Raw genomic sequence first — 14,461 nt, forward strand, 5'->3', positions numbered from 1 at the left:
TTATAATTTGACATACTGCTATATGTTTGTTCCTTTATTTGGGATCGAAGTCCCTTAACAGAATATAAGCTCTGTAAGGGCAAGCTCCATAAGCATGTTTTCCCCCACTTAGCACTTAGTAGTTACTGAATATTGATACTGATTCAGTTCATGAGGATTTCACATAAACCAAACACTTCAGGGAACCCATTTTGGCAACTACAGCTCTAAGCTGTTTTCTTAAACAAATAACCACAATTTCAACTTTATTTAGTCATCCAAGACTGTCCATCCTGACAAAATAGTTGTACTTAATCTGCATGCAACAAAATTTGAAGCAAGAAAAAAATGTAAATGTATATAAATAACCTTTAAGTAAATTTGGAAAATGTTTGAACCTCTGCTAAATTTCCCAACAATACCCATATTTATTTGTATAAAAATATCATCTAAGTATTCTCAAAAGTATTAGGTGCTTGATTATTTAGCATATAATTTAGTAATATTTTTAAAAGCAAATACTTCATTCCAATTTAATGTTACTAACAAGCCCTACCACTGGCTGCTTCTCCATCCATTCGATATGTTCTGAAATCTTTTTTAGACATACATGCTTTTATTAGACTAAAGCTTCTGAACATTTAACTACTGGAATATTCACAGTCCTCTCATCATAAATGACTATCTCAAAGGAAGTTTAATTGGAATAGATTTTAACTACTAAATGTCACAGAACAGAATAATAATTTAGGGGCTCCTTTGTACCCTCAAATACATTTCCACCCATTATGTCCTCTATTTGATATTGCATTAAGTTACAGAAAAGGTGAATCAGACAAACCATTAAGATTACCAAGGCTTAAAAGTCAGTACAGTAGATAAAAAAGGTATTACTCAAATGTGTCAAAATGGAACCCAACCATGCCTGATCTTAATAAGTCCATTATAAGCTGTATTGATTAAGAAAGCTTGTCAATCATTAAAAGATATTTCACAGAGATAGTCAATGTGTTAGGATATTTTAAGATATGAAAAATTGAAATGAGCTGTCAGCATACGTTTAAATGGCAATCAATCCTCTATTGTTTATTGAGTAAAAGCACTAAGTTAAGGGCCATTAGAAATATAAATGTCAATGACTATTATTCTTGCTGTAAATGACTCAGAATTTAAATTAGAATATAGAATATGCATACATATTTATGCATATTTATTATATTGGCTCTAAGTTTGTTAATGAAAAGTCTAGTTAATTTATAATCTTTCTCTTCTTTTCTTGCCTCTTCATCTCTCTTTTTTAAACCTAATGTTTTAGTGTCTATGCTTGAACAACAACGATAAAGAGATAAAGCACTTAAAATTTTCTTAAAACCTATCTATGTAGTAATATAACTCATTAGTTTTTAAAGATACTTCTATGGAATTAATTCTATATGAAGTAAGCAAGTATGAATGTATATATCTCTTACTTTTTTAAAAGAAAAGGCATCATCAGTACACACTAATTTACCTTGAATTTTTTTTTCTTTTGGAGAGGTTTTTGCTATAGGGCGCGTGCACTCGCCAGACAGATAGAGAGAGACAGAGAGATAGAAAGCGAGCAATCACCCACCAGGGGGGACGGTCACGCCACAATCCCTTCTCCTCCAATCTCCTCTCGGGATCTTGGGCACACACGCACACGCGCCCAGCATGAGTTTAAGCCACCGGGTCCAGTACTCCAACTGCGGTCAACTACGTGGGAGTCCAGCAACATAGCCATTATGCTAACTGCTGGTCCCTACCTTGAATTTTTTAAAATTAAAAATAAGTCTTAGAGTCCAGATGGGGGCACAGTGGTAATTGATGCAGACCACATGGAAAGGTTCTGGATTTGTGTACCAAGATCTCCCTGGACACACTGGGTGTACTCATGCCTGTGAACCAGGCTGGTAGATACTGGCAGTAGATCACAGTATGGAGACCCTGACAGGGGTCCTTGTCTGTCTTTCTCTTTCTATCAGAAAAAATAAATAAACTTACAAAGTAGGTACTAAAAATATAATGCTTTACCATTGTTTCTGATAGCTGCGTAGTGTTTTGTTTTTATACTGTTTGCTGTAACAAACAATGTTGCAATAAATAAAAATTGTGTCCCATAGAGAGGCATATTTAAGAAGAGGCAGAGAGAAACACAAACACCAAGGCAAAAGGCAATTGCCAATGTAATTTCATTATATATCATCTCGATCCCCTCCAGAGAGTTGATATTATACTTCATTTCCACCAACAGTACATGGGAGTTTAAGTCCTGGTTCATAATTACAGTCGCATATGTTTTTTAAAAAACAAAAACTCAGAGTTACCATGGATAAATAAAACATATTAGTGCATGGTTAAAATAAAATATATCTGCACATGGTAACCAGCGTTACCATGGTTAATTACTTGTGAAGTAAGCAAAATACATTTTTCTTTTAAATATAAATGCAGTGATACAAAAAAATTAGTTTTGGTTCCCAACCAAAGGTAAAAGGAAGTCTGGTTTTTAAGGGTAGGCAAAGACTCAGTATTCATTCTACCATGCTTTTCCCGTCGTCTCTTCCTCCTTCAGTCCATCATCCTTATGTCTGCCTTCTTAGTGATTTGTGCAGTCAAAAAAAAAAAAAAGAAAAAGAAAACCTTCTTCGTTTTTCAAGAGTCCTTTTCCATCCGTGAAGTTTTTACATTTACAGATTTGACCAATAAAGAACACTTCTGCCTTAGAGATTCATAAATATTCTGCCAAATAAAGAATATTTTTATGTCCAGGTAGATAATAATGATGAACCTTAAAACGTGATTGTCAGAGTTATTCTGTTGTGAACCATTGCCATGAACATTGTATCAATTATTAAGAGCTGTGACCACTCTCATACCTTAAGCTGTGTGCATTTGTGAAGAATAGGAAAGGCCAGATCCAGCAGTTGAAAAAAAAAAAAAAAGGGAAAAGGGGGGGGGGAATCACAGAGAGATTAGAAAAGATAATGTAGATCATGTGGACCAATAGAACAGAATAGAGAACCCAGAAATAAACCCCAAACATACAGCCAACTGATCTTTGACAAAGGGTACAAGATAATCTAGTGGGGAAAAAAAAATCTCTTCAGAAAATGGTGCTGGAAAAACTGGATATCCACCTGCAGAAAAAGGAAACTAGACCTCTGTCTCTCACCATTAATCAATATCAACTCAAAATGGATCAAAGCTCTCTATATAAAACTTCAAACTACAAAATGACTCCTGGAAAACGCAGAGGAAACTACTGGAGGTAACAGAGTAGACAAAGACTTCTTCAATGGGACCTCCAAAGCATAGGTAATAATCCTGAAAATAGACAAGTAGGATTACATCGTGTTAAAAAGTCTCTGCACAGAAAAAGAAACAATAGAGTGACTCGACAGCCCTCAAAGTGAGAGAATATACTTGCATACTATGCCTCCGATAAGGGACTGATAACCAGATTATAGAAGGAACTCAAACAGTTTACTCACAAAAAGAATATCAATCCAATTAAAAGATGGGAAAATAAGCTGAAAAAACAACTCTCCAGGGGAGGCATACAAATAACCAAGAAGCAGATGAAAAAATGCTCAACATCCCTTATCGTTAGGGAGATGCAAATCAAAACCACAATGAGATACCACCTAACCCCAGTCAGAATTGCTAAGATTAAACAAATAAAAGATAGTAAGCGCTGGCAAGGCTATGGTCAAAAGGAACTCTCTCCTACACTGTTGGGAGGAATATAAACTAGGACAGCCATTCTGGAAAAAATAGAGAGATTCTTCAAAAACCTATAAATAGCCCTGCCATACTATCAGCAGTTCCACTCCTGGGTATCTACTGAAACAAAGGACAGGAATAAATTCAGTCAGAAAAACACTTGAACATCCATGTTTATTACAATATTATTCACAATTGTTAAGACATGGAACCAACCCGAATGCCCAAGAACAGATGACTATATTGAAAAAGTGTGGCATATCTATATGAGGCCTTGGGACCAGCAGTTAGCATAATGGCTATGTTGCTGGACTCCCACCTGGTCAACCACTGTTTAAGTCCCAGACCTGGTGGCTTAAACTCACTCCGGGTGCGTGTGCGTGCGTGTGCATGATCTGGAGAGAATGGAGGAGAAAGGATTGCGGCGTGGCCATCTCCCCCCAGGGGGTGATTTCTCACTTTCTGTCTCTCTGGCAAACAAAAACCTCTCCAGGAGGAAAAGGGAAGAAGAAAAATGGATTGGAAGGTATAAAAGCATTAAAAGGTATAAAACCATGGAGAACAAATGTGGGTACAAAAGACAGTGTGGAAGGAGGGTGGACATGGGGGTGGGAGGGAGGGAATCAGAAGAAAAAAAGCTAAAAATTTAAAGGATGCAAAAATAGAAAATTAACTGTTGGAGATGATGTGTTTAGTACTATCTTTGACTGGACTAATATTCAGTGTATTCATGAAGGGAAAATTCATTTTAAATTCATTTTATATGTAGTAAAAATGTACAGTGGTTAAAAGTATTAAAAAAATTAGGGGGAAAATAAGGCCTGAGATGACAAGGGACTAAATCATGCTTTAAATTTATGTAAGTAAGATCCTTATAATATTGTTTTTCTTTTTCAGTATAACTTAGAAATTTACTCTTTTTTTTCACTTAAGGTAAAGAATTTGGGGCCAGCCGTGGTTTGGTAGTTAAGCAGCTGGATCCCACATGATGGTGAACTGTGGTTTGAATCCCAGACTCAGTGGCTTAAAAGACATGTTGGGCATGTGTGTATGCATGCCCTCTTTCCTGAGGGGAAAATGGAAAGAAGGATTAAAACATATCTCTCTTGAGGGGCTGTTTCTCATTTTCCCTCTCTCTCTTATTGGTGAGCACAGGTATCCTGCAACAAATTTTTTAAATAAATAAATAAATTTGAAGATGTTTCATGTCACCTAATGACCTGAGAGCTGAGATGCTCCCGGACAAGTCTATAATTCTTTGAGATGTATCTTCCTTAGACTGCTGCTTGTTGTATGGGGACATTACTGCCTTTCTCTTTTAAGTTACATTTTTCCTTACTTAGAAATTATTCTTACTTAATCCTGAAACATTTAGAAACATTAGAAACATCATCTGGTCAGTTTTTAAAATTTATACTATTTTATAATTATTCATACATTAAATAACTATACATCATTTAGATTGTGAAGAGACTTTACCCAGCATGATATACACCTCAGTCCAGCCCAGTTGAGACCACCATACACATCCTCGTCAACAGATAATAAACCTTATCTGTGTCCCACAAGGGTCATACCTCTCCAATTTCCCCCCAAATTTCCTATGCTCTTCTCCTCTCACACTCTAAAGATTAAGGAACTCTTGGTTCTTCAAAGGGACAAAGGAAATAAATAGAGTGTTCTAGTATTTTTTAAAATGAAAAGAATGGTGTGTGTGTGTGTGTGTGTGTGTATATATATATATATACACACACACATACATATGCATGTATATACCATTATGTATATATGTGTATATATACCAACATACACACACACACACACACGTGTGTGTGTATATATATATATATATATTTACCTACATATAGATATATAGAGAAAGAGTGAGACAGTGGTATACATACCTAGAGAGAGAGAACACTCCAACAAGTTCTGACACCACAGTCCACCCTCAGCATTCAGCCAGCCCTAGCTCATGTGTTCAGCACCCTCAGGGAAGTCCCTGGAGCCAGGAACCTTCCCATGTGGGATTGTCTCACAGCGTTAAGATTGTGCTGCTCTGCCTCTATGTGATGACATAGTGAGAGGGAGAGAAAAAGAGAGCCATCTCCAATGTGATTTTCACACTGTGATGCACCAGACTCAGCCAGCCAAGATCATATGCATGCACATACATGCTTAGCGTGTACAGGGAGATTCTGAACCATAAATCCAAGACCATTTCATGTGATCTCAGTGGTAAAGAGCATTGCATTACAGCTGCACCATCAAACCTGGCCCTAGGATTTTTATATGTTCTTCAGCACCTTGGATACATCCCCAGAAATGTAAAGGAATTGTTTGTACCATTTAAAATATAATGTGGCATTATCTGTTGAAGACAATGTTATAGTTTCATCAACTGGACTAGGGAGAAATGTTCACATGTTGGAATATTCACTTTGTAAGCTAAATAATGTGATTGAATGTATAAAAGAAAATTAAATAAACAAAAAAATTAATATTTTAAAATTTTTTTTAAAATTAAAAATTAAAAAAAAATGTTTTTAAAGATATAATGTAAAACAGTCAGTGGCATGATGGTTAAGGTTTCTGTATCTCACATAGCTGAGTGCATGACTTAAGTATTGAATCAGCAGTTTGAAAAGCATACTGGGCACATGTGCCTGCATGTCCAAAATTCTGAAAGGAGGGAGAAATGGATAAGGGTATTGTGGCAGCACCATTTCCCCATGTGGAATGTTTTCTACCCCCCCACCCCCGTCCTTGCCCCTACCTGTTTCTGTCTGATGAGTGCATGGGCCCTCTGGTAAATTCGGTACTACATAGAACACTTGGTTACAGTACAGAAGCTGACCCAAAAGGCAGAACACAGCCTTTCTCAACCTCAGCTGAGAGCATGTGCATTAGGCACCTCAGATTTTCTCCAACACCCTATGCATGTTAGTGAATAACCGTGAAATCCCGTAGCTACTGATTTTGAAGCCCCAGATAAATTTTAGCTACTGGTGCCATTCACGAAAATGGAAATTGCATAATAAAGACCAATCATACTAATTTTAGATATTTCTTCCTTCACCTACTTGAGAAAGTAAGATATGAACAAGTATGAGTCTTACATCTGTGCTGGAAAGACCAATAATTAACACCTTTTTCACAAAATGAGTATGGAAGTGATAAAAGATAAGCCAAGACAATAAAAAGATAACTATTTCAACATCACCCTAATTACTGGCAACTTCTTACCTGGAAGGGATTATTTAGTGTAAGGTGAAAGTGAACTCCCTCACATCAAACCCCTGAGTTAGACTTACCACTCAGTCAGGCAATACAGGCTCAAGTGCATCCTGGCCTGGCAAATTTACACCATGAAGGAACAAGCCAAAGAGAAGCTCTGGAGTCAAGAAATGAATGAAAGGACAACCGCATGTCAATAGGTGACACTAATGTATATCTTTCCTTTCAGAAATAAACATCAAAAGCAATGTTAGAACTCTTGACTATCAGCTAATGGTTCTTGTCATTTTCTAGGAATCTATGAGGTATAAGCATTTTACATGTCACTTAATTCTCAATGTAATTCTGAGACATACACCCCCAAATCCCATTTTACAGCTGAGTAAATAGATGGTCACAGACATTAAAGATTATATCCAAATTTTAGAATGAGCACGAGTAGATATTGGATCTTTAAATATATCTGTAAGATTTCAAAGCCTACAGGTAGAGCTGCACTGCAGATAGTCATGTAAAAATTCACCCACTCTAAAATCAAACACAAATTCAATGAAAAATGAATATGAATCCTAGGCTCATTCAGTCTTCAGATGTCCAGCTCAATTTATTCAAATTTTGCACAGTGGTAGCTCTGTTTTACTCATATCAAATGACATGTTCATTTTCACATCATTTTCTCACTTTATCTTCTGATTGACATTTACATTTTAGTCCAGGTCAGGTAGACCAGCACGAAAATTGTTTTAAGTACTAAATCTTCAGACACATTATTAAGTATTACTAAATTTGCTAGTTATGTGGTATTCCCAAAAAGATATGACAGATTCAATTTTATGCAAAAAGTAATAGCTGTGTATATTGTTTTACTAAACTTCAGCTCCCTGATAGTTTTTTTTTTTTTTTTTTTTGAGAAGTTTTTGCTATAGGGCATGTGTGCTCTCCAAAAAGACAGAGAGACAGAAAGCAAGAAATCACCCCCCAGGGGGGATAGCTACACTGCAATCCCTTCTCCTCCATTATCTTCTCGGGATCCTGGGCACGCACCCACATGCATCCCGGTGTGAGTTTAAGCCACCGGGTCTGGGACACAAACTGGGGTTGAGTATGCCAACTGCTGGTTCCGCTCTGTGATAGTTTTACTTTCCATTGATAGGTTGCTGAAGTATATCCCCTGAGTAATTTGGAAGACCTAGACCTTTAAAATCCTTTCATTCCACTAAACACCCTTCCAATGAAGTGGACATATTTATTTTATTTTTATTTATTTTCATTTATTTATTTTAGCTTTTTCCCATAGAGCATGTGTACTCCCTGGAGAGAGACAGAGAGAGGGAAAATGAGAATCATCCCCTGGGCAAATGGCCATGCTGCAATCTTTTCTCCTCCATTCTCCTCCTGGGATTTGAGCATGCTTGCACACACATCTGGCATGATCTTCAAACCACCAGGTCTAGGACTAAACTGCCTTCAGCCATGTAAGAGTCCAGCTGCTATAACCACCATGCCACATGCTGGCCCCAGTGAATACATTTAAATCACTATAATATTTTTCCTTACCTTCCAAAATATCCAGTCATTCTATGATTATGTTCTAAAATATATGTAAATATAATACTTTTTTACACAAACACATACACACACACACACACACACACACATACACACACACAAGGAGACTTAAAAATATTAACAGGAAATGGAATTAAAGTATATGTTTACTCTGCTGCCAAAAACCTCTGAAATTGGGTCAGCAGGTGGCATGGTGGTTAAGGTGTTGCAATTCCCACATGGCTTACCATGGTTTGAGTCCCAGACCTGGTGTCTTGCTTTCTCTCTCTCTCTCTCTCTCTCTCTGTCTTTGACAAAATTCATGTGAAAAATAATAATAACAATAAATAAATAAATAATTCTAAAAAAACCCTCTGAAATCCATACACAGTCTTTTTAACATATTAATTTCTCATTAACTTTTTGAAGACCCCTCCATATATAGTAAACATCCACACATTCATGTACATACAGCATATGTTTTCAAAAGTTATCTGAACATTTTTGCAGATTTTCTGAAAATAGCTGTAAGTTCAATTTTTTTCTTTTTAAGCAAAAGGTATGGTTTATACTTCTCTTGACTGTCAGGTGGAAAAAAGAAAATGAAGAACTAAGCATGAGGGAAATGGGGGAGGATTGATATAGGGAATTGAGTTCGATAGTTCCAAGGCTTAATTGTTCATTGAGAAATGTTACTTCCTTTCTCTGAGAACCCTCTAGTTTATGACCATAAGACACAAGTTGTAAAGTTAAAAATATGCTATTCTAAAACACAAGCACTATCTGTTGGTCTTTTAAGTATAGGTCGCTACCACTGCAATCTTTGGGACGTCGATAGCCCATCCTATGACAGCAATGGCCAAGTGTCTATCTTATCCAAAGGGACAAGGTTCAGTAAGGGAGTCATTCAGCAGCAAAAAAAAAAAAAAAAAAAAAAGGCAAGAGTAACTTATTTCCTGCCTAGTTCTAGCTTGGTACACTTGTGGACTATGTGAATTAATGGGAACAGACTTTGTTAGCTCTGACTACCAAAACAAAATGCCATAGGCTGGTATTTTTGAATCAGACTTGAACTGAAATTTATTTTCTCTCAATTCTTGATTCTTGAAAGTCTAAAATTAAGGTGATGACTGATTCAGTTCCAAATGAAAGCTGTCTTCCTGATTTGTAGACAGCTTCCTTCTTGCTATGTTCTCTCATGTCGGAGAAAGAGACAGTGAAAAAGAGAGATGGTGCACTCTGGAGTCTCTTATTATAAAGACACGAATCCTATTAGATCAGAGTCCATCCTTATGGCTTCATTTAGCCATATTTATCTCTTTAAAGGCCCTTCAAATATAGTCACATAGGGGGTTGGGGGTTCTAAGACAGGAATTTTTGGGATATACATTTAGTCCTTAACAGGGGCTAAGTTAATAGACCAAGCAGGATCCTTGAAGATAGAAGTGTGACATTTTCTGATCAGTTGCAGCACTGAAATGTTAGGTTGTTGGAAAAGTTATGACGTATTTTCCTACGTTTTTCTCCTCCGAGAAATCAAATTATGATGCTGTATCTGCATGGCAGGCCGGTACTACAGATCATACTACCTCTCTATCCATGAAGAAAGAAACAAACATTTTAATACTATATTACTTTGTCAGTAAATGCAATTAAACTGGTATTGATGCAAATAAATTCATCAAGCTATTCACAGATAAATGTAGATGCAGATCCTTTGTGTGATAATGAGACATGTTGACTTGCATTGAGCTTATTTAAAAAAAAATAAAAACTAGATGTAAGTGCTAACTAGGAATGGAATAGTATATATAAAAAAAAAATTAAAGCATTCAGTTTAATAAGAACATAATATAGGGATCAGCAGATGGAGTAATGGTTACCTTGCTGGATTCCCATGTAGTCGACCACAGTTTGATTCCCAGACCTGGAGACTTATAATTCATGCCGGGCGCTTGTACATGAGTTCCCAAGATCCTGAGAAGAGAATAGAGGAGAATGGATTGCAGCATGACCATCTACCTGAGTGTTAATTTCTCACTTTCTGTCTCTCCCACAAATGCATGTACCCTACAGCAAAAATCTCTCTCACTCTAAAAAACAAACAAACAAAAAAACACCACTACCAAATAAATAAATAACAGAAGATGAAGATTTCTAAACAAGAAAAAGATTCAGCTTATTATAAATATGTACGACTTTTCAGTCAGTGTTTACCTTTTCAATGTAGCTTGAAACAGAAGCTTTTATATAATATATAATAAAATACACCATCTTTAGAAGCCTTATGCTGTTGTACTTTTTGGCTAACGAATTTGCACGTAGACTTTTGGCATTTTCCTTTTCTTGCACATAATCTTTCCATTACCTATTGCCATGAACCATCAATAGTTTTTTTGAAGAACATTTCTGTTTCTCTTGGAGGTAGTAAAAATGTATTGAAGAGCATTTCTGTTTTCATAGGAGGTAGAAGAAATGTAGAACGATTTCCTCTCAGAAAATATGACAAATCTCTTGAAAAATCTAGAACAAATAAAACAAAGAAAAAAAAGTAATAAAAATATAAATCACACATTTTATAAAGATCTCTAGCTTTCTTTTAAGAAAAACTTTTTGCTATAGGGCATGTGCACTCTCCAGAGAGACAGAGAGAGATAGAAAGTGAGAAATCACCACTCAGGGATATGGCCACACCACAATTCCTTCTCCTCCATTCTTCTTCTGGGATCTTGAGCACGCATGCATAGGCGGCCAGTGTGAGTTTTAAGCTTCTGGGTCTAGGATTTGAATCATGGTTGGCCATGTGGGAGTGACTTAATCATTACACCATCTGCTAGTCTCAAAATCTTTAGCTTTCTATAAACTTTATGTTTTCTATAAATATGTAAATCTATAAAAATGTTTGACATATTAAATACACACAAATATGTTGCATAATATTTAAATTAAAAAACTTCCCAGTAGACATTATATATCTCATATCTTATCCAAGGTCATTAAAGATCGTAGAATTTGTCTTTGAAAAGTGAGAAGACAATATTAAAAAACATTATAAATAAAATGTCATGTAAAATGCTGCTAAAACAGCCAGCCATGTTAACCATGTTTTGATGAGAAATATCACTTACATAAGCAATTTCTTCTCCCATTATGTAGTATTTTATTTTTAGCATATTGTATGCAGTTAATAAAATGGCATTAATGAAAGCAGGGATTTATTTCATATAATTATTAAAGTTTTCAAATTATGTTTTAAATCTTATTTATGCTAATTTTACCATATGGACAGTCACCTTACAGGTTTGCCTTTCGTATGCTTCAACTTATTTAAGGTCCATATGTGCATCCTTCTCTGGAACCCTATAAACAGATTTTCTGTTCATGCCATTAGTAATGCTTGATAAATCTGAAGAACTTCTATGTATTCTGAGACATGTATGCAAGCAAATTTAAAATGCAAGGTAACACTTCCATTGTATCTGATCTTAGATGAATTTCAAAGTATTTCCTAGGTGATTTTGCAATTTTCATAAGCTGACCATAATGCAGAAAGTATGAATCACATAGCTTTGATGTTTTTGATGTAAAGAACAACCAGAAAAAAAAATTTAAAAAATCACACCCATATATCTACGTATTGAAATATTGAAGATGAATCATAATTCGAGTATGTCAAAATCGTTGACAGAAAATGAGCTTAAGTTTGCAAAAGCTGACATTTTATCTTCCTTAGAGAACTATAAATAAAAATTTTGAACATGTACGTAATTGTGATAGACAGCTCCTCAAATGGCTCCCAAAGATTGCTGCCTCTGGGCATTTGCACCCTAGGGTAATCTCCCCTCAAGTATGGGCTAGACCTGACAATTTACTTCTAATGAACGGATTATTGCACAAATGATGTGATGCCACTTCTGATAGTAGATTGTAAAAGACTGACATCCATCCTGATGGAGCTCCTCTTGCTCATTTTGATGAAGCCAGCTGCTATGTTTGTGCTGTGCTATGGAGAGACCCAAGTGAAAAAGAAGGGAGAACAATTTCCATCAATAACCAATGATGAAATAAGGCCCTCACTCATTCAATAAACAAGCTTAAGAGACATGGAATCCCTTCAGCCCTTCAACAAACACTGAGAAGCTTTGAAGGTGACCCTACCCCCACGGAACATTGAGATGACTGTAGCAATTGAATAGTGATAACATTCTTATGGCAGACCCTGACCTGAAGAATTCATGCAATCCACACTCAGATTCCCACATCCATAAAACCTGTGAAGTAATACATGTGTGATAGTGTGAGGAGCTAAATTTTAGATGCTAATCTTGCTTGCAGCAGTAGATAACTAACACAATAATTAATATAAATTATATTTCACAACAGGGCAATAACAATGTTCTATTGCATAAAAAGGTTACATGCTGTTATGTTTCAATGTTCTCAATTTTCTAGTCCTTTGTTATTGTATCTACAAAGTGAGAATGAAAAGTAAGAATATCTCTAGCGTTATTTTTAGACCTAAGTTATATTTTATTTGCATAATTCCTTGCCAAATTCCCATCTAGTTTTGTGTCGACATAGAAAAATAAGGATTGTAAAGATTACATTACACATGTATGGTAAAGTACCTATCTCACTGTTAAAAAGCTCAAAAGATAAGGAGAACAGATACTGTTTGTTACAGAGTGGAATGGAAGAACAGCAAGGCTTGGGTCTCAGTGTAGCTTCTGTTTCTTGGCCAACTTGGGTTTGCCAAATGGAATAGATTGGAAAAGATAAGGACACTCAAGTTTCGTTATGCCCAACAGAAAACTTTCAGCCCGTTAGCATCTTTCACATTTATCTTTATTTTAATTTATTTATTTCAGTCTTTTCAAGATCAATTCTTAAACTTTCTGTAGGAAAATGTTTAGAATGTCAGAATAAAAATAAAAGTGTGAAATACACATTCACAGCTTTACATTTTCACGTTAATAAGCACATGATTAACAGGGATACAAACAGAAAAGCTGAAAAGGTGGGTGGGAGATGTTGAAAGTATAGCTGATCTGCTAGGTTTCATCATTTAAAATTAAAAAATGTAGCACAAGTTTTCATGATTTTTATGATTTTTCAGACATACATTGACCGAATCCCTCTGTAGAATAGTTACATGAAAAAAAATCAATATTGTAACATTACAATATTAAATTAAAGGTGACTGCAAATTCTTTGTTACTCCTTCCCTAGAGTACTATGAGGAAAAAAAATTCTCCTCCCTATTTTTATTTTCATTTTTTTTCTAGAACAAAACAATGATGTTCATTAATTCAAATATTTAAATTGACAATCTACCAAAATCAAAACCAAACCAAAGTCCACAGAGAAATAAAAGGAAACAAAAATCCCATTCTAGGGGATCAGTGCATTCTGTAGTCTTACCTGTGCTATCATCCTTCAGCTGACTTTCAAAAAATTAAAAAGGCTAGCCCATCAAAATATACATTTTCCATTTACTTCTAAAATTAGAAAGAATAACTAAAAAAATGAAAACTAAGAGTTTATAATCAGTTATCTGACTCATTTGGATGTGATGTGCAGCATTACAGTGGTCAGGAAGGTCAGGAAGGACTATCTGTAGCACGGATGAGTAGGAGAATTTCATCTTCAGGGTTTATCATTTTCCCCAAACAGCGTAAAATACCCACAATTCAAAGTATGAAGGGACACAGGTGATCTCCTTTGAAAATTCCACGGGAGAGTACAAGTACCTGAGCTGTTCTTTAAAGCAACAGGGCTTCCATCTAGTTGATACAGTTCCCCATATAAAATATCTCCCATTCTGTTTCAAGACTTTCATTGAGAGGTCAAGAATCCATCTGAAAAAAAAAAAAAAAAAGAATCCATCTGAGAAACTCCCATGCAGAATCTTCTTCCAGAAAAGCGGAGACTGAAACACTGTCACATCATTATT

General features: G+C 35.7%; 1 pseudogene; it reads right to left on the reverse strand.

Moving 5' to 3' along the window:
* Positions 1 to 14,164: 14,164 nt before the first annotated feature.
* Positions 14,165 to 14,461, reverse strand: part of LOC102484315 (spermine synthase-like) — a 49,433-nt pseudogene continuing 49,136 nt past the window's right edge.

The sequence above is a fragment of the Tupaia chinensis genome, unplaced genomic scaffold (genome assembly GCF_000334495.1).
Source record: "Tupaia chinensis unplaced genomic scaffold, TupChi_1.0 Scaffold000290_1, whole genome shotgun sequence".
NCBI lineage: Eukaryota > Metazoa > Chordata > Mammalia > Scandentia > Tupaiidae > Tupaia > Tupaia belangeri.